This window comes from Hyla sarda, chromosome 3, assembly GCF_029499605.1.
Source record: "Hyla sarda isolate aHylSar1 chromosome 3, aHylSar1.hap1, whole genome shotgun sequence".
Taxonomy (NCBI): Eukaryota; Metazoa; Chordata; class Amphibia; order Anura; family Hylidae; genus Hyla; species Hyla sarda.
In genome coordinates this window covers 229,040,584-229,067,281 of record NC_079191.1, presented here as the reverse complement: position 1 = coordinate 229,067,281, position 26,698 = coordinate 229,040,584, and the positions used below count along the sequence as shown (strand labels likewise).

General features: G+C 43.8%; 1 protein-coding gene across 5 annotated transcripts in view; it reads left to right on the top strand.

The window, feature by feature from the left end:
* The window catches only part of ASCC3 (activating signal cointegrator 1 complex subunit 3), a 764,501-nt gene that overhangs the window by 23,189 nt on the left and 714,614 nt on the right, over positions 1–26,698 (top strand). The window contains exon 1 of one of the 5 annotated variants that reach the window (XM_056566193.1): positions 11,505–11,548. The exons of 3 other annotated variants lie outside the window; for them this stretch is intronic. The gene's annotated coding sequence lies outside the window, so the exon portion shown is untranslated. Of the gene's footprint in view, positions 1–11,504; positions 11,549–13,312; positions 13,373–26,698 lie in introns of those variants that run through there. One more of the 5 variants, XM_056566191.1, reaches the window with a different exon arrangement.

Below are 26,698 nucleotides of genomic sequence, written 5' to 3'. Positions count from 1 at the left end.
ACTAAGCCGGGGCTTAGCGTTAGCCTCAAAAACAGCTAGCGCTAACCCCCAATTACCCTGGTACCCAACAACACAGGGGTGACGGTACCAACAGGCGCAGAGCATCAAAAATGGCGCTCCTGGGCCTAGGTGGTAACAGGCTGGCGTTATTTAGGCTGGGGAAGGCCAGTAACAATGGTCCTCTCCTACCCTGGTAATGTCAGGCTGTTGCTGCTTGGTTGGTATATGGCTAAGAATCAAAATATGGGGAAACACACCCCCTTTAAAAAAAATTTTTTTTTAAGCTTTAATATATATATATATATATATATATATATATATATATATATATATGTATATATATATGTATATATGTATATGTGTGTGTGTGTGTATCTTTTAATTATTGTGTGGTGTTTCCCATATTTTCATTCTCAGCCAGATACCAACTAAGCAGCAACAGCCTGACGTTACCAGGGTGGGGGACGACCATTGTTACTGGCCCTCCCCAGCCTAAGTAATGCCAGCCTGTTACCGCCTAGGCCCAGGAGCGCCATTTCTGAAGCTCCAGGCCTGTTGGTACCGGCTCTTCCCAGCACCCCTGTGGTGGTGGGTACGGGGGGTAATAATTGGGGGTTAGTGCTAGCTGTTTTTGAGGCGAACGCTAAGCCCTGGCTTAGTAATGGACTCCCGACGGATACCACTACTAAGACTGTAAAGTAAATTAGAAAAATAATAAACCCAACACGTTTTAAAACCTTTTATTCCAAAAAACACTCCCCCCCACAAGCCCTCGTTAACCATTCGATTAATATTTAACAAAAAAAAAGTGGATCAATGATGTAGTTCACTAAATCCAAAGTAGTCCTCTAAATACACGGATTTGAAATGAGAAGGAGAAAAACCCACAAAAAATTGGTTAGTACATTTAGGGGGAAAAAAGTGGTAAATAATATGTAACTTGTATATATCTATTAGGGATCAACTGATTATCGGTTTGGCCGATATTATCGGCCTATATTCACGATTTTGGACGTTATCGGCAATTACCTTGCCGATAATGCCCCGCAACCACCCCTCCACCGCCCCAGCCGCTGCCCTATTGCCTCCCCCATCCCCGGTTTTATAATTACCTGTTCTCGGGGTCCACGCTATTTCTGGCTCCTGCGCGTCCTGTGTTACGCTGTGCGCTGCACAGCGCAATGACGAGTGACGTCCTCAACGCAACGTCACCGTCATTGCGCACAGTGACAGCTCAGGAGGACGGCGGCAGAAGAATGCAGGTGGCGGCGGAGACAGAGGCAGCAGTGAAGATCTGGTAAGTGATCTTCAATGCTGCCTGGTAGTTTTAGAACTACAACTCCCAGCATGCCCAGACAGGCTAAGCCCCGAATCATGTGACATCCCACCTGCACATATAATTACAAACAATGTTAAAACGTATGTATCAAATCTTTATTTCAGCACATCTATAACAAAATTCATTGTATAAAAGAATTAAGACATTGTTAAAATAAATCTTATGCACCAGTTGTGTATGTTTGGTTCAAAACCTAGAGAACCAGACTCCATCCTATTAAGCATATATCAGATGGTGATGCACAACTAGCACTAGGACCTGAAGAATTATAGTGTTGAACTGGGAGAACGGTTATTTAACAGAGCAAGAGATGCAGTTTGTTAAATCTCATGACAGAAACGGATACAAAAAAAGGGGGGGTTATTTCAATCATCATCTTTTGCATCCATGCAAACATGAGAAAAGAGGGGGGAGAGAGAGAGATACTGAACAGGCGACTGGAAAACGCGAAGCAACTAAGACATATATAGTAGTATTCGGATTATGATAGTGCCACGGTCATAACAACCCACTCATTTAATAGTGCAAGATCGTATCCAGTCTCCTGTTCAGACCTAGCGGTATCCTAGTCTCAAGGGTGAGAAGCCGGTAGAGCCGGTTCGACTTGCTTGTACCTTCTACACCCTTCAAGGAATGTAACAAGGGGTGCAGTGAGCATTTTCGCCCCACAGGTGTCTGACAAATTTTTTGGAACAGTGGTCCGTGTAAATGAAAAATTTAATTTCAGTCCACTGTTCTGGTAGCACGGGGGTCTTTGTAAATGTACAACATGGCCCCCGACTTCCATTCCAACCAAATTCTCTCTCCAAAAGCCCAATGGCGCTTCTTCTCTTATGAGCCCTGTAGTGCATCTGCAGAGCACTTTACATCCACATATGAAAAATTTGGGGGTAACACCAGCATTTTAGTGAAAAAAAAATCGAATTTTTCATTTTCACGTCCAACTTTAGAGAAAATTCGAAAAAAACACCTGTGGGGTGTTAAGGCTCACTGTACCCCTTGTTAACTTCCTTGAGGGGTGTAGTTTCCCAAATAGTGTGCCATGTGTTTTTTTTTTTTTTTTTTGACTGTTCTGGCACCATGGGGCTTTTTCAATGAAACATGCCCTCCAAAAACCATTTCAGCAGAATTCGCTTTCCAAAAGTGGTCGACCACGTTTTTGCCTGCGGTCGGGAAACCGCATATGGCCGAAAACGCAGCCGACCGGAGGCTGCAGTTCACTCCGGTCGGGTCCATAGACATACATTAACTACGGTTCCCGAATACGGCTGAGTGCGGGAGCCGTGATTAAGCCCCGCCCACCCCTCCTCCCAGCCGTATAAGGGAACCGTAGTTCAAATCGTAGTGTGAACCCAGCCTTATCTTTATGCTGTAGATCCATACGATTAAAATTATACCCTACTTATGTAGGTTTGATTTTGTCATACTTCTGAAAAAAATCATAACTACATGCAGGAAAATTTATACGTTTAAAATTGTCATCTTTTGACCCCTATAACTTTTATATTTTACCGCGTACGGGGGCTCATTTTTTGCACTGTGATCTGAGGTTTTTAGCTTTTTGTATTGATCGGACTTGTTGATTGCTTTTTATTCATTTTTTCATGATCTAGAAAGTGACCAAAAATACACTATTTTGGACTTTGGAAATTTTTTTTGCGTGTACGCCATAGACCGTGTGGTTTAATTAATGATATTTTTTTAAATCAGACATTTCCGCACGCGGCGATACCACATATGTTTATTTCTATTTACACTGTTTTATTTATTTTTTTTATGGGAAAAGGGGGGTGATTCATACTTTTAATAGTGGAGGGGTTAAATGATCTCTATTCGCTTTTTTTTGCAGTGTTATAGCTCCCATAGGGACCTATAACACTGCACACACTGATCTTTTACATTGGTCACTGGTTTCTCATAGGAAACCAGTGATCGATGATTCTGCCACTTGACTGCTCATGTCTGGATCTCAGGCACTGAGCAGTCTTTCGGCGATCGGACAGCAGGAGGCAAGGTAGGGGACCCTCCTTGTGTCCCAAAGCGGTTTGGGATGCGGTGATTTCGCTGCAGACATCCCGAACAGCCCCGTGAGCTAACCGGCAATGTTTTACTTTCACTTAAGACGCGGCGCTCAACTTTGAACGCCGCATCTAAAGGGTTAATAGAGCGCGGCACCGCAATCAATGCTGCATGCTATTAGCCACGGGTCCCGGCCGTTGCTAGAGGCTGGGCCCGGCCCACTATGATGTGGGGCCACATCGTGGCCCCACATTATAGAAAGGGAAAGGACTCAGGACGTACCGGTACGTCCTTGGTCCTTAACAGGTTAAGGACAAAATGGGCTGCGTCCTTAAGAGGTTACCCTCTAAAAGAAATTAAATATTATTTGGTGACACATTCCTTTTAATTCTATGTGGCTTACTTTGTACAAGGTGCTGAAAAATGTCTCCAAGGTGTTGGTCATTGCACAGTTGCTGAAGGTTTGTCGGCTGCACATCCATTATGTAAATCTCCTGCTCCACCACATCCCAAAGGTTCTGTACTGGATTGAGATCTGGTGACTATGGAGGTCATTGAAATATAGTAAGTTTGAGATGAGCTTTGTGACATTGTAGATTATCCTGCCAGAGGTGGCCATGAAAAGATGGATCCTCTGTAGTCATAAAGGGATGGACATGGTCAGCAACAATATTAAAATAGGCTGCCAAGTTGAAACATTGTTCAGTTGCTACTACTGAGCCCAAAGAGTGCCAAGAAAATACCTTCCCACATCATCACCAACCCCAATGAGTGAAAAAAAAAATATATATACCGTGGAACCGCCATAAGTTTGAAAAATACTGTGATACACATTTTTGGTCATACCGCCAAGCAGTACAAACAACCATGCCACGTTCAAGGTCACTTAAATCCTCTTTCTTGCCCATTCTGATGCTTGGTTTGAACCTCATCTTGACCACATATACATGCCTAAATGTAGTTAGTTACTGCTATGTGATTGGCTGGTTAACAAGCAATTGAACGTGTGTACATTATAAAGTGGCCAGTAAGTGTATATTCAGCTATACTTGAATTTCCAGGTTACCGGTTGACAGCTTTGTGCCGTCATTCTCCAGCATCTGCATATTTCTTTGTGTCTCTTCCTGTATACAGAATTAAGAATTCTAGAAATGGTTTTTCTTTTGTTCACCTTTCCAGGTCATAGCTCATATTTCAGTCTTTTCTCTGTTCTGTTGGATAAAATCCAGCTGCCAGAAGCTTAATATGACAAAAACTGAAATCCAATTTTACCACCCTTCACTCTGTCACTAACCTTTCATTTCCCCTCTCCTCAATGTTGACAACACATGCATCACCACCGCCTCAGTTGCCAAAAAGTCCAGCCTTTACTACAGGCCACAAACTTTTCTCACGCTTGTCAACTAAAATCCAAAGCTCTTCAAGGTTTTACATTATAAATGTATCAATGTGTCATCTGATCTCTGAACGTGGCTTTATGGTGTTTTAAAGGGAAACTGCTGCTGTATAAGAAATCCTTCAGGCTCTCTAACAATAATCTACAAAGTTTGCTAAGCAGTGATCCAAATATTGTAGGCCAATAAAGTCATATACCCCACTGTTGTGGGCAGATACCGATGGTACTGGGCATATCTGGTTTCCATTAACGTTCATACAGTAGGGCTGTTGCCATATATTGATCCATGATGGAAATCAGCAGTGCCTGGCAGACCCCATTGACCTATTAAAGGGGTCTCTGATTCTGCTGAGGTGTCCCCACTGTCACTGACTGTTGGGGGCTCTCCATACAACTAAATAGATGTAGAATATTAAAGCAGGGATGTAGAAATTGTATTGTCCGACGCCCGGGACATGCAGTTCTGGGCGCTGGGCAGGTGATTTCTTCAGGCATTTAGCCCTGCTTCGGGCAAGCAGGGCTAAAAGCCTGAGGAGTTCACAAATAACGGGACAATTCTTGTCCTGTCACTAAACTCCTATAGACTGCAGCTGTATGCTACAGCCTAAAGTGAACTGCGCAGGACATCGTTGTCCCGACGTAGGCGCTTGCGATGACGTCACTCATCGCGTGCACCTCGGTCAGGACCAAGGATGAGGTCCAGCAACATAACCGCCAACCCCCCTGAGCCTGCCGGAGCGCACATGGGGACGGAGGACAGGTAAAAGCAGGGGGATGGGGTTTGGTGAATCGGTGAATGATATGACAAAGGAGGGGAGGGTGAAATAGAATGGCACAGGGGGGAGGAGGGGCTGAAGTATAATGGCACAGGGGAGGGGGGCTAAAATATAATGGCACGGGGGGGAGGAGGGGCTGAAGTATAATGGCACAGGGGGGAGGAGGGGCTGAAGTATAATGGCACAGGGGGGAGGAGGGGCTGAAGTATAATGGCACAGGGGGGAGGAGGGGCTGAAATATAATGGCACAGGAGGGAGGGGGCTGAAATATAATGGCACAGGAGGGAGGGGGCTGAAATATAATGGCACAGGAGGGAGGGGGCTGAAATATAATGGCACAGGAGGAGGAAGGGCTGAAATATAATGGCACAGGGGAGAGGAGGGGCTGAAATATGGCACAGGAGGGAGTGGTCTGAAATATGACAGAGGGGGGAGGAGGGGCTGAAGTATAATGGCACAGGGGGGGCTGAAATATAATGGCACAGGGGGGCTGAAATATCATGGCACAGGGGGGCTGAAATATCATGGCACAGGGGGGCTGAAATATCATGGCACAGGGGGGCTGAAATATCATGGCACAGGGGGGCTGAAATATCATGGCACAGGGGGGCTGAAATATGGCACAGGGGGCTGAAATATCATGGTACAGGGGGGAGGAGGGGCTGAAATATAATGGCACAGGGGGGAGGAGGGGCTGAAGTATAATGGCACAGGGGGGAGGAGGGGCTGAAGTATAATGGCACAGGGGGGAGGAGGGGCTGAAGTATAATGGCACAGGGGGGAGGAGGGGCTGAAATATAATGGCACAGGAGGGAGGGGGCTGAAATATAATGGCACAGGAGGGAGGGGGCTGAAATATAATGGCACAGGAGGAGGAAGGGCTGAAATATAATGGCACGGGAGGGAGGGGGCTGAAATATAATGGCACAGGAGGAGGAAGGGCTGAAATATAATGGCACAGGGGAGAGGAGGGGCTGAAAAATGGCACAGGAGGGAGTGGGCTGAAATATAATGACAGAGGAGGGAGGAGGGGCTGAAGTATAATGGCACAGGGGGGGGCTGAAATATCATGGCACAGGGGGGCTGAAATATCATGGCACAGGGGGGGCTGAAATATCATGGCACAGGGGGGCTGAAATATCATGACACAGGGGGGCTGAAATATCATGGTACAGGGGGGAGGAGGGGCTGAAATATAATGGCACAGCAAACATCAGAGAATGGGGAATATAATGGAACAGGGGGATGAACTGGCACAGGATGGTAGCAGCTTTTCTATTGCTGATACTAGTACTCCATTGTGCATTGTCGACGTACAACGCGATGCATGCAATTGGCAGTATAGCAAGGAGTGTGTCATCAAACTATGTAAGGGCGTCACCATGAAAATTTGGCCATTTCATTAACCCGTCCATCACCTTAGCCATTTCATTGCCCCCCTCCTCTAATCCCCTGTGCCATTTCATTAACCTCCACTCCCCTCTGTGCCATTTCATTAACCCCCTTCTCCCCCCGCCATGCCAATTCATTAACCCTCCCCTCCTCCAGAAGCCTTCGGTCCTGACATCGAGAGTTCCCAACTAGTCCCTGCATCCGCCAGAAGCTCTGTTCTCCATCCCCCCTGCAGTGACAGATTTTCCTTGTGCAGGGAGGATGGCCATCTCTAAGGTCTGTGAACTGCTTATTCTCCCCTGCAACGAGGATCATGGGTTAACCCTTTAGGTGCTGTTCCCTGTATTTCTCCCCTGTAAACCCTTCCAGTACTGTCCCCTCATTATAAACTCTTCACAATGTGGTCCCCACTTCCTCCCGGTAACTCTTCCCTACCCCCCTAGTCCTGTTTTTGTTTTTATTGTTGATTGGCCAATTAAAGGGGTAGTCCAGTGGTGAAAAACTTATCCCCTATCCTAAGGACTTTGGCTCAAAAACATAAGGGAGGAGAAGTGTAAGTCCTTCCTTTATATTTCCTATTCCTTTTGAATACACTTCTGGCTTTGGCTCAAAAACTGCCAGAAAAAAAAGTGGAAACTTAGCCTAAAAGTACTTCTCCAAACTGTTCACAAAAAGTTGGCAGCATACAATTGTCAAAAATGACTTGTTATGCTAAATCCAGTTTTTCCTTTAATTTTTTTTCAGGTGTTTTTACCTTGCTCCCATTTTTTTGTGAGCTTCCAAACCGAACCACTCCAATAATTTATGTTTCTTCTTTTTTTTTTTTTTTCAGTGCAACTTTGTGCATTCCTCATTGAAGTCAGTATGGACTGTAAAATGTGTGTTTTTGAAGATGTTTTAGAGGTGTTTTTGGGGGACTTTTTTGTTTTCTTGTGTTAAACGGGCACTGTCAGATACAAGAACTTTTGATATGTTGTAAAGCATGGAAAACCAATAAGTTTTGCAATTGCTTTCATTAGAAAATTTTCAGCTTTTCATACTGAAAAAGCCAGTCAAGCAACTGCCCCCCCCTGCCTGCTTGGACACATACTAGTCCTGCTGTGTCCATGCGTCATGGACACACTTCCTTGATTGGCAACTGTGAGTGCAGGGCTCACAGCTGGAGGAAAAATCCTCCCCCTGTCAGCTTGTGTCCCGCTACTGTCAGTGAGGACAAGCTGGGAGTTGTAGTTTTGCTAATGCTAGGGGAGATGTGAGCAAACAGCATACAGAGGGAGGGGGCGGAGACCTGCACAGTGAGGCCACGTCCCCTCCCTTTGAGAGGAATTCCGACTAGAGAGCTAAGTGTAATAAAAAAAAAAAAAGGTGCTAGACACATAAATATTAGATTTACATGGTCAGGATTAGGTACTGAATGATATATTTAAAAAAAAAATAAAATTTGTTGGATCTGACGGGTACGCTTTAAGATATCCTTACACCACTCCATCTGATGCTTGGCATTGTGCTTGGTGGTATAATGCTTGCATGCAATGAAGCTCCTGGTGCACAGTTTTTATACTGATTTTAATGCCAGTTGAGGCAGCAGAGCATGGTGTTTCGGGGCTGGTTCTGAGGAATCGGCTCAACTTCTGCCCTGATGTGACCTGTTTTTCTCCAGGTCTCGCCATGAGGCTGAGAGGGTCTAGAGACGAGGTACTTCAGGGCCTTGGGGAGTGGTGACCCCGAGGTGCCGAAACTCACTGGGAGTATTGGCTCACTGAGTGGAAGCACGGGCACCATAATCTCTTCACCTTGTGGCACTCACCTCTTGATTCCCGGCCTTCTGGCTAGGATCAGAGAAATTTTTATAAATCCGGCCGGATGTCCGGGCAGTATATCTGCACACATTCACTTATTTATTTCCTTTTTGTCTCACTGTGTCACTTTTTGGTGTGTGTTCACAGGATTTGTCAGGATGCGGTAGCCCTTCTGGGTGTCCCTCCTGGCGGTCTAGGGGAGGTGTGTGTGGCCATTAGGTTCCGCACCTCCCTGCAAACACCCCCGGTACTCCTGCTTTGGCAGGGTACCTACCGTAATCGGCTCTGCGGGCAGATACCTTGGCTAACGCCAAGGGGGATGCCGGGAGCATTTGTGGTCCCCTAGTAGCTTCGGCGAAAAGGGACATCGAACCTGGAACCTCGCAGGTACCTTTTGGTCCGGAGGCGAAGGGTAAGGTTTGTTGGGGGGCCTCTCTCCTATCGGAGAAGGGCTTGCAATAGACCGCATCCTTTGTGCACGTTTTTTTAGTGTAACACGTTTGCACTTTTTCTTGCACTTTGGGTGAATCGAAAGCACGTTCCTCGGCTTTAGATTAAAAAATTAAAAAAATAAAAAAAAATAAAAAAAAAAGGAAGCACGGGCACCATGAATTCTTCACCTTGTGGCACTCACCTCTTGATTCCCAGTCTTCTGTCTAGGATCAGAGAATTTTTTTTATAGATCCGGGCAGTATATCTGCACACATTCACTTATTTATTTCCTTTTTATCACTGTGTCACTTTTTACGTGTTGTGTGTTCACAGGATTGTTAGGATGCGGTAACCCTTCTGGGTGTCCCTCCTAGCGGTCTAGGGGAGGTGTGTGTGGCCATTAGGTTCCGCACCTCCCTGAAAAAAACCCAGGTACTCCTTCATTGGCAGGGTACCGACCGTTATCGGCTCTGCGGGCAGATACCTTGGCTAACGCCAAGTGGGATGCCGAGAGCATTTGTGGTCCCTTAGTAGCTTCGGCGAAAAGGGACATCGAACCTGGTTTGGTCCGGAGGCGAAGGGTAAGGTTTGTTGGGGGGCCTCTCTCCTGTCAGAGAAGGGCTTGCGTTAGACCGCATCCTTTGTGCACGTTTTTTTTTTGTGTAACACATTTGCATTTTTTCTTGCTCTTTGGGTGATCCGAGAGTACGTTCCTCGGCTCTTAGATAAAAAAATAAAAATAAAAAGGTGGTGACTTTTATGCAAACAAGCTACCTAGTAGTGAAACAATTGTTAGCCGTGCATTTCACCTGCAATAAAGACCACAGACCAAAAGAGTGCCTCAGCTTTTTTCTTTTCTGTGTGAGCTAATGCACTTTGCCTCAGCACTTGTCCCCAATCTTTAACATAGTCTGCCACTTCACTTAAGATTTGCTGTGGTTCCTAAATGCTTTCACTTTTCAATAATGCCACTCTTATATGATCTTAGATCTAGGAGGTAAGAAATGTCATAACCTGACTTGTTGCAACAGTGGTGGCATCCTATTACAGTACCACAGTCAAATTCAGTGAATCCTTCAGAACAACCCATTCATTTGCAAATGTTTGTAAAGGCAGATTGCATTGGATGGAGCCTAATGTTATAGACCTGTGGCAATGGGACTTAATGGGTTAAGGACGTGTTAAACATATGCATAACAATAGCATCCATAATAGCACCCTTTTAACTAATGCATCATGATAAAGCTCTCAAGGTATTGGGACACAGCTCTTAGGGGATGGTGAGGGGAACTTATTATTAAAATCTGTGTAAGGTAGAGCTATATATACCCCTTATTGCTGCATCTATCCCCCAAGTTGCTACACTCAATTTACTAAGCATGCACACATGTCTTGATAAATTGTGCGCACCCTTAGAGATCACTTCCTCTCTGCTATGTTGCGTGCTAAAAGGAGCACACATTTACAATTCTCTGACACTTGGGTACATGTCCTCTGAGGTTGTGTATATTTGCGCTAGAAAAGGGCTTTTGCGCATTTTTTTTTGTGCAGTAAAATCAAAAGGACGCAGTTAAGTAATCCAAGTCTACAGGATAAAGTGCTCTACGGTAAACATGAATGTAGACATCGTTATGAAGAATTCTATCAAACTCGGCGCAACATTATGTGCACAAATATACACCGAAAAAAAACTCTATTTCCTATGATAAATCTCCCCCGGTGTGTGTATCCTGAGGCTTAGTACAACCTCTTTGACACTTGAGCCCAGGGCCAACTCTGCAGTGAAATAGGCAGCCACCTGAGGCGTATTCTTGAGGGGAGGGGGGGGGGGGGTGCGCTGCTCTGCTCTGCCCACCGCAGGAAACTCCCCTGTACCATAACAATTTGCTTTCTTCAGCCTATCCAGCGCTGTACCACTGCACGCAGAGCTCTTCCTCTCTGCACGCCCCGGCCCCTACACTACAATAGACTTACATAGTTGCAAAGTTCATAAAATTGAAAAAAGACCAGAGTCCATCAAGTTCAACCTATATGCCTAATAAGTCCCTACTGAGTTGATCCAGAGGAAGGCAAAAAACCTCATACTAGAGGTAAAAATTCCTTCCCGACTCCAAATATGGCAGTCAGAATAAATCCCTGGATCAACGGTCTCTCCCTATAGATCTAGAATCCATAACCAGCAATGTTTTATTCTCCAAACCAGCTGTTTCCTCCTCCCTATATGAAATTGAGGCTATTACAGGCAAAACAGTCTGCAGAACATCAGGCTGTGTGTGGGATGGCAAAGCAAAGGACCTTCCGTGATGTCCTTACCATGTGATCAGTCATATGGGTGGGAGGAGCCTGAGTTCCAGAAAGAAGGTCCTATATAGAGAGGGATGCTTTTCATGAGAAGGTAATCTATTGTACACACATTCACACATAAACATACAGTACACTGCAGGTCTCACAAATGACTATGGGGGAAATTTATCAAAAACTGTGCAGAGGAAGAGTGGTACAGTTGCCCATGGCAACCAATCAGATTGCTTCCATTTTTAAAGAGACATATGAAAAATGAAAGGTGCAATCTAATTGGTTGCCATGGGCAACTCAGCAACTTTTCCTCTGGACGGGTTTCGATAAATCTTCCCCTATATCTGTGTTTTCCAAACAGAGTGCCTCCAGCTGTGTCAAAACTACAATTCCCAGCATGCCTGGACAGCCAACGGCTGTTTTGGCATGCTGGGAGTTGTAGTTTTGTAATAGCTCGAGACACACTGTTTGAATTATGTAGTGCAGTGTTTTCCACACACACTGCATTTAAAGGGGTTCTCCGGTGCTTAGACATCTTATCCCCTATCCAAAGGATAGGGGATAAGATGCCTGATCGCAGGAGTCCCGCCACCGTGATCTTGCGCGTGATAGCTGTCACGCCCCCTCCCATAGGCTTGCATTGAGGGGCGGAGCGTGACGTCACACTGTGGCGGAGGTGCCGTCGGCCCTGTGGTCACCGGTAATCGAACCCGGAGCGAACACGCTCTGGCGACTGATTATAAACGGGGTGCCGCGTGCAAGATCACGGGGGTTCCCAGCGGCGGGACTCCCGCGATCAGGCATCCTATCCCCTATCCTTTGGATAGGGGAAAAGATGTCTAAGCACCGGAGAACCCCTTTAACACACCCACACACACATGCAGGCTACACAAGCCACGGTATACTTTACACACATACACTGCAGTTTGTGGCATCTGAAACAGCGGGGTCCGATTAGCAAATAGTACAGGCCGAAGTCACTTAGCCTCCTCCAGTCTATGCGATTGGTGCTCTTTTACTGCAAGTGTCAGCAGCCTGTGCTAATGGAGCGCCAATAATGCTGCTCTATGCAACAGCATTCTTCAATGTATGCAATCTAAAGATTATATGTAATAGTCCCCTAAAATAGTGAAAAGAAATGTGTGAAAACAAAAAAGTTAATAGATGTGAATAAGCCCATTTCTTAATAAAAGTTTGAATCCCCCCCCCCTTTACCATTTTTTTAAAATAAAATAATATAAAAAACAAACCTTTTTGGTCTTTTTGCGTGCATAAATGTCCAAACTATGAAAATATACCCTTTAATTAAACCAAACGGTCAATGACGTAAACATAAAATATTACCAAAGTCCAAAAAAGCTGATTTTTGGTTACTTCATATACCAGAAGATTTTATTTTATAAACATTAATCAAAAAGTTCCAGCAAAACAAAAATCGTAAACCTATATATAGGGTATCGTTGTAATCGTATGGACCAACAAATAAAGGTATTGGGGGAGATTTATCAAACTCTGTGAGAGGGAGGGATTTTTCCTCACCAACCAATCACAGCTCAGCTAACGAGTTGTGGTAAAGTGAAAGCTGAGCTGTGATTGGCTGCACGTGTGAAAATTCCTCCACTTTTTCTCTCACACAGTTTGATAAATCTGGGCCAATTCATTTTTACTGAAAAGTGCACTGGGTAGAAACAGAAGACACCAAAACTTACACAATTGCATTGTTTACTTTACCTTTGCTCCACAAATAAAAAAATTTTGTTTGATTTTGTGGTAACATGAATGACATTACAAAGTACAACTGGTGGCACAAAAAGAAAGTTTTTACATGTGTCTGTAGATAATAATAATTTTTTTTTTTTTTCAGCGTTAAGGCTATTAGAAGTCAAGGAGGAAAAAAAACTAAAGTCTTGATGTCTTTAAGGGGGTATAGTTCATACACCCATACACTGCATTTCACACACACCACTGTATACTTCACACAAGTGGTATAATTATTATGGTCGCAGCAGTCGCAGTTATGACGGAGCCTCCTCGGACCCCGGGGCGACTGTCACTGACCACCATGATAATTCCGCCATTGACTGCTGCCATAATACCTGGCTGATCTGCCAGCGCCTGCCGCTGTAAGGGTAGAGGGAGCAGATGTGCCACAAAGAAGTTCCACTAGATCATAAATAATGTGGCAAATATGCCCAAATATTAGGTCCTAGGGTAACATTTATCAAAACCTGTGTGGAGGAAGAGTGGTGCAGTTGCCCATAGCAACTAGCTTCCTTCTTTTTTTAAAAAGGCCTGTGAAAAATGAAAGCGATCTGATTGGTTGCTCTGGGCAACTGCACTACTTTTCATCCACACAGGTTTTGATAAATCTCTGTATAGAATGAGTATCTACTGACAAAGTGAGTAGCCAACAATTTTGGTGGTGTTTGTAGCAGCCATGAAGGGGGGGTGGGGCAGGTTACTTTTTTGCCTTGGGGTCCTGTTGTTTCCAGCTACGCCCCTGCCACCTGGTACCATAATAATTAGCATTCTTTAGTCTGCAACACCTTTTTCTCTGAGGTCAATCTAGCATCCTGACAGCACTTGCATCTCAGACCTCCGTCTCCCCCACCAGTGTGTCCCCTCAGTAGTAAGGAGATTACACGAGGAGGAGGTTTGTTAGTGTGTCACCCCAATATTAACCCCTTAAGGACACATGACGTACTGGAACGTCATGTGTCCACTCCCGATCTATAACGCGGGGCCACGGCGTGGCCCCGCGTCATAGCGGGTCGGGCCCGGCCTCTAACAACGGCCGGGACCCGTGGCTAATAGCGCGCGGCATTGATCGCTGTGCCGCGCGCTATTAACCCTTTAGACGCGGCGTTCAAAGTTGAACGCCGCGTCTAAAGTGAAACCGAAAGCATCCCGGCTAGCTCAGTGGGCTGTTCGGGATAGCCGCGGTGAAATCGCGGCATCCCGAACAGCTGACAGGACAGCGGGAGGGCCCCTTCCTGCCTCCTCGCTGTCCGATCGCCGAATGACTGCTCAGTGCCTGAGATCCAGGCATGAGCAGTCATCCGGCAGAATCGTTGATCACTGGTTTCTTATGAGAAACCAGTGATCAACATAGAAGATCAGTGTGTGCAGTGTTATAGGTCCCTATGGGACCTATAACACTGCAAAAAAAAAGTGAAAAAAAAAGTGAATAAAGATCATTTAACTCCTCCCCTATTAAAAGTTTGAATCACCCCCCTTTTCCAATAAAAAAAAAAACACAGTGTAAATAAAAATAAAAATAAACATATGTGGTATCACCGCGTGCGGAAATGTCCGAATTATAAAAATATATCATTAATTAAACCGCTCGGTCAATGGCGTGCGCGCAAAAAAATTCCAAAGTCCAAAATAGTGCATTTTTGGTCACTTTTTATATCATTTAAAAATGAATAAAAAGTGATCAATAAGTCCTATCAATGCAAAAATGGTACCGTTAAAAACTTCAGATCACGGCGCAAAAAATGAGCCCTCATACCGCCCCATACACGGAAAAATAAAAAAGTTATAGGGGTCAGAAGATGACAATTTTAAACGTATTAATTTTCCTGCATGTAGTTATGATTTTTTCCAGAAGTCCGACAAAATCAAACCTATATAAGTAGGGTATCATTTTAATCGTATGGACCTACAGAATACATATCAGGTGTCATTTTTACCGAAAAATGTACTACGTAGAAACGGAAGCCCCCAAAAGTTACAAAACAGCGTTTTTTTTTTCAATTTTGTCGCACAATGATTTTTTTTCCCGCTTCACCATAGATTTTTGGGCAAAATGACTGACGTCATTACAAAGTAGAATTGGTGGCGCAAAAAATAAGCCATCATATGGATTTTTAGGTGTAAATTTGAAAGAGTTATGATTTTTTAAAGGCAAGGAGCAAAAAACGAAAATGCAAAAACGGAAAAACCTCCGGTCCTTAAGGGGTTAAGGAGATTACATGAGGAGGAGGTTTGTTACAGTGTGTCCCCTCAGTAATAAGGAGATTACATGAGGGGGAGGTTTGTTATAGTGTGTCACCCCAGTAGTAAGGAGATTACATGAGGAGGAGGTTTGTTACAGTGTGTCAACCCAGTAGTAAGGAGATTACATGAGGAGGAGGAGGAGGAGGCTTGTTATAGTGTGTCACCCCAGTAGTAAGGAGATTACATATTATGACCCTGGTACCCCCTGTGGGGCAATTGTTGTGATATACCCCAGTAGTAAGGAGATTACATGAGGAGGAGGAGGAGGAGGCTTGTTATAGTGTGTCACCCCAGTAGTAAGGAGATTACATGAGGAGGAGGAGGCTTGTTATAGTGTGTCACCCCAGTAGTAAGGAGATTACATGAGGAGGGGGTTTGTTACAGTGTGTTACCCCAGTAGTAAGGAGATTACATGAGGAGGGGGTTTGTTACAGTGTGTCACCCCAATAGTGAGGAGATTACATGAGGAGGAGGCTTGTTACAGTGTGTCACCCCAGTAGTAAGGAGATTACATGAGGAGGAGGTTTGTTACAGTGTGTTACCTCAGTAGTAGGGAGATTACATGAGGAGGGGGCTTGTTACAGTGTGTCACCCCATTAGTAAGGAGATTACATGAGGAGGGGGTTTGTTACAGTGTGTGACCCCAGTAGTGAGGAGAATACATGAGGAGGAGGCTTGTTACAGTGTGTCACCCCAGTAGTAAGTTCACAACTATTTTAGGGGAAACCCCCTAGGGGGAACCCTTAAAAAGTACCTCCTAAAATGTAACTTTTATTGATCCTATTAAAATATTAAACCAAATAGTAATGTGTAATTTTCCTTATGATGTAATCTACACCACTAATTATTTAAAATCACAGCCTCAGATCAGCTCCCCTTGTAATATTATAGTAGTGACTGCAATTAATGTCAGCGATCATCATCTTGGGATATGATGAACTGTTTATGGGGAGTTGTTAGTGGCTGCTTATTAAAAAATCAGAGCATTAGCCAGCGCCTCCAACGTTTCGCTGGCACCCCAGCTTCGTCAGGAAGGGCTGGTGGCTTCCTGACGAAGCTGGGGTGCCAGCGAAACGTTGGAGGCGCTGGCTAATGCTCTGATTTTTTAATTAGCAGCCACTAACAACTCCCCATAAACAGTTCATCATATCCCAAGATGATGATCGCTGTGCAATTATTCTGACATTAATTGCAGTCACTACTATAATATTACAAGGGGAGCTGATCTGAGGCTGTGATTTTAAATAATTAGTGGTGTAGATTACATCATAAGGAAAATTACACATTACTATTTGGTTTAATATTTTAATAGGATCAATAAAAGTTACATTTTAGGAGGTACTTTTTAAGGGTTCCCCCTAGGGGGTTTCCCCTAAAATAGTTGTGAATATATTATGACCCTGGTACCCCCTGTGGGGCAATTGTTGTGATATACCCCAGTAGTAAGGAGATTACATGAGGAGGAGGCTTGTTATAGTGTGTCACCCCAGTAGTAAGGAGATTACATGAGGAGGGGGTTTGTTACATTGTGTCACCCCAGTAGTAAGGAGATTACATGAGGAGGGGGTTTGTTACAGTGTGTCACCCCAGTAGTAGGGAGATTACTTGAGGACGGGGCTTGTTAGTGTGTTACCTCAGTAGTAAGGAGATTACATGAGGAGGGGGCTTGTTAGTGTGTTACCTCAGTAGTAGGGAGATTACATGAGGAGGGGGCTTGTTACAGTGTGTTACCTCAGTAGTAAGGAGATTACATGAGGAGGGGGATTGTTAGTTTGTTACCTCAGTAGTAGGGAGATTACATGAGGAGGGGGCTTGTTACAGTGTGTCACCCCATTAGTAAGGAGATTACATGAGGAGGGGGTTTGTTACAGTGTATCACCCCAGTAGTAAGGAGATTACATGAGGAGGGGGCTTGTTACAGTGTGTTACCCCAGTAGTAGGGAGATTACATGAGGAGGGGGCTTGTTACAGTGTGTCACCCCATTAGTAAGGAGATTACATGAGGAGGGGACTTGTTACAGTGTGTCACCCCAGTAGTAAGGAGATTACATGAGGAGGGGGCTTGTTACAGTGTGTCACCCCAGTAGTAGGGAGATTACATGAGGAGGGGGCTTGTTACAGTGTTTCACCCCAGTAGTAATGTGGGGTGCATCAAAGGGAAGGGACAATGGGCGGAGTCAAGGGGGGCGGCGGCAAAATAAGCTTTTGCCTAGAGTGGCAGAAATCCTTGCATAAGCCCTGCTTGAGCCCTGAGCATGATCTAGAGCTGACAAATTCCCTCTAATGAAACCTGAATTCAGCGATTAAGAGGTGTGTCCCAATACCATGTGAGCTTTATCATGCTGTATGTATTACATGGATGCCTTTATAGCCTAGGGATGATGGATGGCATTGTTATGCATCTGTTTAACACATCCTTAACCCTTGAGCTATGATAGCATCTGCATAATGGATACAGTGATGTATACAATAGCATCCGATACCTGTAGGCTAATATGGTATTGTTTAACATATACGATGCAAAGAAACTATTCATTTTTTGAGGTATACTGATACATCCCGCCATCAGAGGTGAAAGAGACTCTTTTGGCTTACATCTGACTAATGGACCCCCATAAGGACTTTTAGCATATATATAAATATCAGGAGCTTTACTGATGTGCACAGTAATGTAAACCCAACCTTGAATGTTACAGCTTATATTACTGGAATACAGGCCTTAGCAATTCTGCTGCCTGCCTGCCTGTCTGCCCAGAGCTTGCTGGGTTGATTTACATTCTGCGCAGTGTAATCTTTATACCAGTCCCTGCACAGTACAGTAATAACTTATATAAGTGTAGATGATAATGGTATTAAAACGTTTCTAAAGTGAATATGGGTTTTAAGTGGTGTTTTCTTTATCTAGTACAAATGATTACTGAAGCCTCCTGCAGCCCACTCACTATCCGAAGCTTGTACCAATAGGAAATGTTCCATACATGTATGTGTGTATAGAAGTATTCCTTATGTATGCTTTTAAGTAACATGCATACTGAAATAGAATGTTGTTTTAAATACATTTTCTAACAGCAACACATATATCAGAGGATCCATGGAGTGCCAATAAAACATTTCCCACATCATTATTTTACCTCTGTAAGCCTTTACTGTTGACATTATAGTAAGGGTTCATTCACTCATGCTTCTTGTATCAAATTCTGACCCTGCTATCAGCATGGGGCAGTAAAATCTATATTCACCTGACCAGGTATGTGCACTGCTCAGTGGTCCAGTTTTTGTGTTCTTTTGCCTTTCTGATCCCTATAAGCAGCAATGGCACTCTTATTGGTTGTCTACTGTTATAGCCTGACAGGTTGTGCATTCAGGTATGTTAGTTGTGGCACCACTGTTTCATGCGGCGGAAATTCAATCAAATGTGCATTGCCTGTTCATTGGACTCTATTCTTGATATTATACTTTGTAGGGCTGCAGCTAATGATTATTTTAACTTCTTGGGGACCGAGCCCTTTTTGACCCTAAGGACCAGAGCATTTTTTGCAATTCTGACCACTGTCACTTTAACCCCTTAAGGACCAGGCCATTTTACACCTTAGGACCAGAGCGTTTTTTGAACATCTGACCACTGTCACTTTAAACATTAATAACTCTGGGATGCTTTTACCTATCATTCTGATTCCGAGATTGTTTTTTCGTGACATATTCTACTTTATGTTATTGGTAAAATTTTGTCGATACTTGCATCGTTTCTTAGTGAAAAATTCCAAAATTTGCAGAAAAAATTGAAAATTTTGCATTTTTCTAACTTTGAAGCTCTCTGCTTGTAAGGAAAATGGATATTCCAAATTAAAAAAAAAATTATTCACAAATATAATATGTCTACTTTATGTTTGCATCATAAAATTGACGAGCTTTTACTTTTGGAAGACACCAGAGGGCTTCAAAGTTAAGCAGCAATTTTCCAATTTTTCACAAAATTTTCAAACTCACTATTTTTCAGGGACCAGTTCAGGTTTGAAGTGGATTTGAAGGGTCTTCATATTAGAAATACCCCACAAATGACCCCATTATAAAAACTGCACCCCCCAAAGTATTCAAAATGACATTCAGTCAGCGTTTTAACCCTTTAGGTGTTTCACAGGAATAGCAGCAAAGTGAAGGAGAAAATTCACCATCTTCATTTTTTACACTCGCATGTTCTTGTAGACCCAATTTTTGAATTTTTACAAGGGGTAAAAGGAGAAAATTTATACTTATATTTGTAGCCCAATTTCTCATGTTCATGTTCATGAAAAGTGTTCGGCGGGCGCAGTAGAGGGCTCAGAAGCGAAGGAGCGACAAGGGGATTTTGGAGAGTATGTTTTTCTGAAATGGTTTTTGGGGGGCATGTTGCATTTAGGAAGCCCCTATGGTACCAGAACAGCAAAAAATCCACACATGGCATACCATTTCGGAAACTAGACCCCTTGGGGAACGTAACAAGGGGTAAAGTGAACCTTAATACCCCACAGTTGTTTCACGACTTTTGCATATGTAAAAAAAAAAAATTTTTCCACTAAAATGTGTTTCCCCCCAAATTTCACATTTTTGCAAGGGTTAATAGCAGAAAATACCCCCCAAAATTTGTAACCACATCTCTTCTGAGTATGAAGGTACCCCATAAGTGGACCTGAAGTGCACTACGGGCGAACTACAATGCTCAGAAGAGAAGGAGTCATATTTGGCTTTTGGACAGCAAATTTTGGTCGGGGGGCATGTCGCATTTAGGAAGCCCCTATGGTGCCACAACAGCAAAAAACCCTCACATGGCATACCATTTTGGAAACTAGACCCCTTGAGGAACGTAATAAGGAATAAAGTGAGCCTTAATACCCCACAGGGGTTTCACGACTTTTGCATATGTAAAAAAATATATATATATTTTTTCACTAAAATGTGTGTTTCCCCCCAAATTTCACATTTTTTGCAAGGGTTAATAGCAGAAAATACCCCCCAAAATTTGTAACCCCATCTCTTCTGAGTATGAAGGTACGCCATAAGTGGACCTGAAGTGCACTACGGGCGAACTACAATGCTCAGAAGAGAAGGAGTCCTATTTGGCTTTTGGAGAGCAAATTTTGCTCGTGGGGCATATCGCATTTAGGAAGCCCCTATGGTGCCAGGACAGCAAAATAACCCCCACATGGCATACCATTTTGGAAACTAGACCCCTTGAGGAACGTAACAAGGGGTACAGTGATCATTTACCCCCCACTGGTGTCTGTCAGAACTTTGGAACAGTGGGCTGTACAAAATTTTTAATTTGCACAGCCCACTGTTCCAAAGATCTGTCAAACACCAGTGGGGTGTAAAATTCTCACTGCACCCCTCATTACATTCCGTGAGGGGTGTAGTTTCCGAAATGGGGTCACATGTGTTTTTTTTTTTTTTTTTTTGCGTTTGTCAAAACCGCTGTAACAATCAGCCACTCCTGTGCAAATCACCTCAAATGTACATGGTGCACTATCCCTTCTGGGCCTTGTTGTGCACCCCCAGAGCACTTCGCGCTCACTTATAGGGTATCTCTTACTCGGGAGAAATTGCATTACAAATTTTGGGGGGCGTTTTTCCCTTTTACCTCTTGTCAAAATGAAAAGTATAGGGCAACACCAGCGTGTTAGTGTAAAAAATTTATTTTTTTACACTAACATGCTGTTGTAGACCCCAACTTCACCTTTTCATAAGGGGTTAAAGGAGAAAAAGCCCCCCAAAATTTGTAACACAATTTCTCCCGAGTACGGCGATACCCCATATGTGACCCTTAACTGTTGCCTTGAAATACGACAGGGCTCCAAAGTGAGAGCGCCATGCGCATTTGAGGCCTGAATTAGGGATTTGCATAGGGGTAGACATAGGGGTATTCTACGCCAGTGATTCCCAAACAGGGTGCCTCCAGCTGTTGTAAAACTCCCAGCATGCTTGGACAGTCAACGGCTGTCCGGCAATACTGGGAGTTGTTGTTTTGCAACAGCTGGAGGCTCCATTTTGGAAACAGTGGCGTACCAGACGTTTTTCATTTTTATTGGGAGGGGGGCTTTGTAGGGGTATGTGTATATGTAGTGTTTTTTACTTTTTATTTTATTTTGTGTTAGTGTAGTGTAGTGTTTTTAGGGTACAGTCACACGGGCGGGGGGTTACAGCGAGTTCCCGCTACGAGTTTGAGCTGCCGCGCAAAATTTGCTGCATCGCAAACTTGCAGCCTGATACTCACTGTAAGCCCCCTGCCCATGTGAATGTACCCTGTACATTCACAGGGGGGGGGGGGGGGGGGGGAGGACCTCCAGCTGCTGCAAAACTACAACTCCCAGCATGCACAGTTTATCAGTGCATGCTGGTAGTTATAGTTTTGCAACAGCTGGAGGCACACGGTTGGGAAACACTGAGTTATGAAACAGACAATGTTTCCCAACCAGTGTGCCTCCTGTTGTTGCAAAACCACAACTCCCAGCATTCTCAGGCATGCTGGAAGTAGTAGTTCGGCAACATCTTTAGAGCCAGATGTTGCCGAACTACAACTCCCAGCATGCTGGGAGTTGTAGTTTTGCAACATCTGGAGGACTACAGTTTGCAGACCACTAATACAGTGGTTCCCAATCTGTGCCCTTCCAGATTATGCAAAACTACAACTCCCAGTATGCCAAAACTGTCCAGGCATGCTGGGAGTTGTAGTTCTGCAACATCTGAAGGGCCAGATGTTACAGAACTACAACTCCCAGCATGCCTGGACAGTAAGGGCATGCTGAGGATGTGTAGTTTTGCAACATCTGAAAGGGCACAGTGGTCTCCAAACTGTGGACCTCCAGATGTTGCAAAACTGCAACTCCCAGCATGCCCAGACGCCAAGGGCTGTCTGGGCATGCTGGAAGTTGTAGTTTACAGGGTCCCATTACAGCAATGCATGTCGCTTTACGGCGACGTGCATTGCTGTAAAGGGCCCGACTGCGGCTGAAGATCTACTCCCCTGTCGCCGCCGCCGCCGTCTTCCTCGCCGGGATCCAGGTCTTCAGGGACGAGGTAAGTACCGGGGCCAGTCCCCAGCACTCCCCCGTCCCCCGCCGCGTCCTCCGGTCTTCCTCCCGTCCTCTCCGGACTTCAAGGGGCCGGGCAGGACGGGAGAAAGTAACCGCCCCCCCCTCCTGCGATTGGTCGATTAACTAACCGACAGATCGCAGGGGATCGGAGGAGGTGGCAGGCTTGCCACCTCGCTCCTATACTTCAGCATGGTCCTGGCTGTCTGTGACAGCCGGGATCATGCGAAATTACCGGGCGGTCGGGTCCCAGAGACCCGATCAGCCCGGTATCGCCGCAGATCGCAAGGGCGCTTTCCCTACATGGCCCCCCTCGGCGTTTGCCCTGGATGCCTGCTGAAGGATTTCAGCAGGCATCCAGTTCCGATCTCTGCCGGGCGAGCGGCAGAGATCGGAAATACAACAGGACGTTCTCTAACGTCCTTGGGCATTAAAGCCCAGGCAGTGAGGACGTTAGAGAACGTCCTATGTCCTTAACAGGTTAAAGGGGTATTCCAGGCAAAAACTTTTTTTTTTATATATCAACTGGCTCCGGAAAGTTAAACAGATTTGTAAATTACTTCTATTAAAAAATCTTAATCCTTCCAATAGTTATTAGCTTCTGAAGTTTTCTGTCTAACTGCTCAATGATGATGTCACGTCACGGGAGCTGTGCATGATGGGAGTATATCCCTTGCATGATGGGAGAATATCCCCATAGGAGCTGCACAGCTCCCGGGACGTGAGTGATCAGAAAGCAGTTAGACAGAAAACAGCAACTCAACTTCAGAAGCTAATAACTATTGGAAGGATTAAGATTTTTTAATAGAAGTAATTTACAAATCTGTTTAACTTTCCGGAGCCAGTTGAGATATATATATATATATATATATATATATAAAAGAAAAGGTTTGCCTGGAATACCCTTTAACCCCTTAAGGACTCAGCCCATTTTGGCCTTAAGGACTCAGACAATTTAATTTTTACGTTTTCATTTTTTCCTCCTCGCCTTCTAAAAATCATAACTCTTTTATATTTTCATCCACAGACTAGTATGAGGGCTTGTTTTTTGCGCGACCAGTTGTCCTTTGTAATGACATCACTCATTATATCATAAAATGTATAGCGCAACCAAAAATCACTATTTTTGTGGGGAAATTAAAACGAAAAACGCAATTTTGCTAATTTTGGAAGGTTTTGTTTTCACGCCGTACAATTTATGGTAAAAATGACGTGTGTTCTTTATTCTGAGGGTCAATACGATTAAAATGATACCCATTATTATATACTTTTATATTATTGTTGCGCTTAAAAAAAATCACAAACTTTTTAACCAAATTAGTACATTTATAATCCCTTTATTTTGATGACCTATAACTTTTTTATTTTTCCGTATAAGCGGCGGTATGGGGGCTCATTTTTTGCGCCATGATCTGTACTTTTTTTGATACCACATTTGCATATAAAAAACTTTTAATACATTTTTTATAATTTTTTTTTAATAAAATGTATTAAAAAAGTAGGAATTTTGGACTTTTAAAATTTTTTTTCGTTCACGCCGTTCACCGTACGGGATCATTAACATTTTATTTTAATAGTTCGGACATTTACGCACGCGGCGATACCAAATATGTCTATAAAAAATGTTTTTTACGCTTTTTGGGGGTAAAATAGGAAAAAACGGACGTTTTACTTTTTTATTGGGGGAGGGGATTTTTCACTTTTTTTTTACTTTTACCTTTACATTTTTTAACATTTTTTTTTACACTTGAATAGTCCCCATAGGGGACTATTCATAGCAATACCATGATTGCTAATACTGATCTGTTCTATGTATAGGACATAGAACAGATCAGTATTATCGGTCATCTCCTGCTCTGGTCTGCTCGATCACAGACCAGAGCAGGAGACGCCGGGAGCCGCACGGAGGAAGGAGAGGGGACCTCCGTGCGGCGTTATGAATGATCGGATCCCCGCAGCAGTGCTGCGGGCGATCCGATCGTTCATTTTGATCGCGAACTGCCGCAGATGCCGGGATCTGTATTGATCCCGGCACCTGAGGGGTTAATGACGGACGCCCGCGAGATCGCAGCCGGGATCAGCCGCGCATGACACGGGCATCGCTCCGATGCCCGCGGTTATGCTTAGGACGTAAATGTACGTCCTGGTGCGTTAAGTATCACCTCACCAGGACGTACATTTACGTCCTGCGTCCTTAAGGGGTTAAGCATTAATAACTCTGGGATGCTTTAACTTTTGAATTTGATTCCAGAATAGTTTTTTCGTGACATATTCTACTTTGTTAGTGTTAAATATTTGTCCATTCTTGCATCATTTCTTGTATAAAAATGTTGCATTTTTCTATCTTTGAAACTCTCTGCTTATAAGGAAAATAGACATTCCGAATACATTATATATTGATTCACATATACAATATGTCTACTTTATGTTGACATCATAAAGTTTACATGTTTGTATTTTTTGAAGACATTAGAGGGCTTCAAAGTATAGTAGCAATTTTCCAAATTTTCATGGAAAATTTAAAATAAGATTTTTTCAGGGACCAGTTAAGTTTGAAGTGGATTTGAGGGGCCTTTCTGTAAGAAACCCCCCATTATGGACCCCATTATGAAAAGTGCACCCCTCAAAGTATTCAAAATGACATTCAGAAAGTTTGTTAACCCTTTAGGTGTTTCCCAGGGGCAAGCAGGGCTCTGTACACTGAGGACAAGCGGGGCTCTGTGCACTGAGGACAAGCGGGGCTCTGTGCACTGAGGACAAGCGGGGCTCTGTGCACTGAGGACAAGCGGGGCTCTGTGCACTGAGGACAAGCGGGGCTCTGTGCACTGAGGACAAGCGGGGCTCTGTGCACTGAGGACAAGCGGGGCTCTGTGCACTGAGGCTCTGTGACATGCCCGGCTCACACATCTGGATGATTGATAAGCCAGGAGCCTGCACAGAGCCCTGCTTGTCCACCCACACATCCTGTATTTGGTCTCCGCATAGAGACAATAGGGACAGCAATTTTGTCACCCAAAAATATACACATCGTTTAAAATTGTACCTGTCATTAGCAAAAACATTATATGTATACTTTTAATGTACATAGGTTAAAGTCACAATTCAGTGTATACTGAGAACTGGCTATAATAATGTTAGTAATTGTAACAGAGATTGTATACAAATTCAGACATTACATAGGAGTAAACAGTGCAAACAAGAGGAATGAGCGCACTGTTCACTAGAGCTTACACTATCATCTGGATTACCAGTCTCAACCTGTTCACAGATTTGGCGCTGCTTATAAAACAATGAAGCCATGTGTTTTTTTTTTACTCCTGTTCTTCCTCTTAAAGAATAGCGAATGAGTTGCTGACACATAAAGTTACAAATTGAACTCCTTTTCTGTAGCATGGACCAATTATTTTGACGCTTGTATCATAGAGATATTGGTTTCATTTGCCAATCAATAAGAATCCATTTTTCAGGCACAGGTAAGAGACTAAGGGGGAGATTTATAAAAAGTTTCTTAGTTGCCCATAGCAACCAATCAGATTGCTTCTTTCATTTCTGAAAAGGTCTCTGAAAAATGAAAGAAGCAATCTGATTGGTTGCTATGGGCAACTCAGTAACTTTTCCTCTGGACAGGTTTTGATAAATCTCCCCCTAAAAGTGGAGATACCGAAAGTATTTTAAAGGCAAACACAACCAGGCTTATATTAAAGGGATACTCCCTTTCTGCTGCCAGAAAGTTTTTTTCCTCCTTACCTTTTTAAAAATCATAACCCTTTCAATTTTGCACCTAAATATCCATATGATGGCTTATTTTTGCACCACCAATTCTACTTTGCAGTGACATCAGTCATTTTACCCAAAAATCTACAGCGAAACAGAAAAAAAAAATCATTGTGCAACAAAATTGAAGAAAAAACACCATTTTGTTAATTTTGGGGGCTTCTGTTTCTATGCAGAACATTTTTCAGTAACAATGACACCTGATCTTTATTCTGTACGTATGATTAAAATGATATCCTACTTATATAGGTTTGATTTTGTCGCACTTCTGGAAAAAATCATAACTACATGCACGGAAATTTATACGTTTAAAATTGTCATCTTCTGACCCCTATAACTTTTTTATTTTTATGCGTATGGGGCGGTATGAGGGCTCATTTTTTGCGCCATGATCTGACGTTTTAGTGGTA